This window comes from Mizuhopecten yessoensis, unplaced genomic scaffold (genome assembly GCF_002113885.1).
Source record: "Mizuhopecten yessoensis strain PY_sf001 unplaced genomic scaffold, ASM211388v2 scaffold6971, whole genome shotgun sequence".
Lineage (NCBI taxonomy): Eukaryota > Metazoa > Mollusca > Bivalvia > Pectinida > Pectinidae > Mizuhopecten > Mizuhopecten yessoensis.
Window position 1 is genome coordinate 1,426 of NW_018406816.1, and position 3,262 is coordinate 4,687.

General features: G+C 33.1%; 1 protein-coding gene across 1 annotated transcript in view; it reads left to right on the forward strand.

The window, feature by feature from the left end:
* The first annotated feature begins 6 nt into the window (after positions 1–6).
* Positions 7–3,262, forward strand: part of LOC110452901 (tyramine beta-hydroxylase-like) — a 37,791-nt gene continuing 34,535 nt past the window's right edge. The window contains exon 1 of the mRNA XM_021501639.1: positions 7–53. The gene's annotated coding sequence lies outside the window, so the exon portion shown is untranslated. The remainder of the gene's footprint in view (positions 54–3,262) is intronic.

Genomic DNA, 3,262 nt, shown 5'->3' on the forward strand with positions numbered 1-3,262 from the left:
ATTATGTGTTAAAAGACCCCCCCACTGACCTTTCCAACTGCTTGTCGATTCGGGTAAGTACATATACACCAGAGTATATTTTTTTTATATACTATTTTCAATGAAATACAGGAATGTATTTAGACACTATTTCGTAGTTTTAGTACTTATAACTGTAGCTTATATTTGGTTTCAAATGCTTTGATAAATATGTCATTTTGCAACGAAAATGAATAAGCTACGCTACAATACTGTTGGACAAATTTAAACTTTTACAACAGATACGTAGTGACCTTACCACTGGCCGATGTAGGAATCTCGAGCTGTAAAAGGAAATTATGTATTTGGAAAAGGTATTATTAATCTTAGAGGTACACTTGTGATGGCATACGGGAAGAAGGGGTATTGTCTGGGATCTAAGTTTAAAGTTATACAAAAGTATGACCTGATGTCTAATTCAAGGCTGACACAGTTCCACCTTGATCAAATATTGTATACCGGTTTCGCAAGGCTGGTTTACTTTTAAACATATTTCGAAAGACCCGAGTCACATGAGGGTGTTGTGTATTTATATAAGCTGTGCTTTATCATTTCCCTTGTATCATCTGGTGTGTGCGTCCAGTGAGGTTTGCGTTAGCTTAAACAAGTAAGTAAATTACTGACATATAACTTCAATAAGATTAATCAACCCGGACAAATGTACGGTATGTTTCATTGCTTTACTTAATACACAGGAAAAGTGCGTATCAACCATGACGGGACGTTTCAAGACCATTTTGTCCCTTTGTTAAGCTATGACAGAGATCTTCACCCATAGATTTACAAAGATACAAGTCGGTCTTGAAACATTACGACACTTTTTATATGTTCCGGACATTGTTTGTGTATAAAGTAAACTGTTAGTACATCAATTGAATATTGATTGTGAATTTAAAAAAATATATATGAAAATGGTGTTAAAAGTTCTGAGCATAAATGGTTGAAGGTAACAATTGTTTCGTATAACGCATAAGCCCGAATAATGTTGTAAAACGAGGTTACACAGCGGCCAGGAGCCTCTTGTTACTGATTCAATATCTTGACAAGTTTATTTGTGAATAATTCATTAGATAGCCTACTCCGGTTAATATGCGAAGTCAGTCCCTTGGTTTCAGTCAATATCGTCAGGTCGAACCTTGGCATAGATCTGTGAGCTTTTCAGCTTAGGTGTGTCAAACATCGCACTATTTGAACATTTCCTGATTAAGTCCTGTGATTTGTGTTATGAATATTGTAATATATATAAATGTCGACTCTCACATCTCGGTGTGCGATGCTTATTTAGTTCAATTTGAAACAATAAAGCTGTCCAGCTTTTACTTGATCTACATCTTATACGCAGCCATAAAGTCAGAGAGAGAGATAGAGAGCATACATATGCAAAACGGAATTATATTTATCACCGATGATTGTTAGATATGATATAGTGAATATTGTGATTTATGGTTAAAATATTATTTTTTGTAAACGGTTTTGCAATGTGTATTATTATATTTATTTGATAAATCTTGTGTTTAACATTCGAAACCATGTTGCTTCTTATCTAAATTTAGTTAAGATATATTCAAATTGATTTACAAATATCATAAGATTTGAAATTAAATACACAAGCTTTCGAAAAAAATAAAAATAATTACGAACACGAATCATATATATTCTTGTTATCTAGATTTTAATGACGTATATCTTGGTTCAAATTTAAATAGTATGATTTAAATATAAATCACAGAATTTACAAGGTATATCAAACGATTAAGAACATTAAATCGACAGCATTTATATTATATCATTCACAAAGTTAGAACACATGTACAAGTAATACGCCATTAATAACAAGACTTTTAGACTGCAAAGCCTTGCACACAATTCTCAGCAAAACGAATGCGTAATTTCCTTGAGCAAAATGCTGCATGCTACAGTATTATTTATTTTTGGCATATTGTGCAAGTCCTTTACTTTTATTTGACGTAGAGTGAAATCATCTTTGATACCAATATATGGCGATATAATATAGTCTACAAGAAACGAACCTTTACATGTAACAAAGTTTTCAGTAGTTTACCTATAAACATTGGTAATGGCATTTTAATAGGTAGACGTATACAGTAAGTGTTATTGATAGGATAGATATTCATTCGTTTTTCGTTTGGCCGATACCTTACCGTCCGAGGTCTGGTAGACGACGTGTCGCAATGTCTCGTGAGAATCGTTCTATAAGGCTATGTCATCTATGAGCAACGGTCACCGCCTTGTCACTGCGGTTGTGAAGTGGTGAAACGTGTCAATGAAAACACGCCCATTTTTAGGCCTGATAATTTCCCCATGTACCCTACCTGCATTGATAGGCCCGTAAGAGCACTCGGATGTGACGATTTGCCTTCGTCCCATAAATTTCGAACAGATAATACCCTATTTTTTTTTTAAACATATCAAGTGTTCTATTGTTTCTTTTTTTTGTTGATAATATATATGAATTGTACAAGTTGATTATATCATATACAGGTATTTTTTTTAGCTATTTCCGACATATTCATAACATATTCAGATTTCGAAATAACCAAGTCACATGAGGTTTTATAATTTTGTAATTACGTAAGATATCATTTAGTGTGTACACTCATTGACATACTCTGAAAATTGGAGTCATTTAAAAGTAAATGTGTATTTAAAATACATTAATATAGATACAGGTAACAACAAGGTCAGGAAGGGGGACGGATTATAAATCATTTTCTGTGCAAAGGAAATTACAACCTTATGTCATATATATGAGAAATTGTAGACACGGACGACTTGACACGATAGCTAAAAGGGGTGTCACAATACGCCAAGAGTGTATCTCGATATATTGCAATACGGAATGAATATATTGCGATACGTATCCGGATATATTGTCATAGGGAAGATGTGCTCGATTTTATGATAAGTTGTTGTCAGAATTTTATCAAATCATATGGATCACATAGATTTAAGATTTTTGTCAAACCAACCATTGATTACAAAATTTGAACTAATTCCCACCACTATTAAAAGCCTGCGTCATGCTTATTTGCATATCTGTTAGAATTTGTAGCAATTTGCAAAGTTAAATTACCAAGCAGAATGAGATACATAAAAATAAGCTTTTAAAAAGATATTGCGACACAGCAATATTTCATCTCTGTATTGTGGTACAATACGATATACCCGTGTATTGCGATATACCTATTTTCCGATATATTGTAACAGCTCTAATAGCTATACA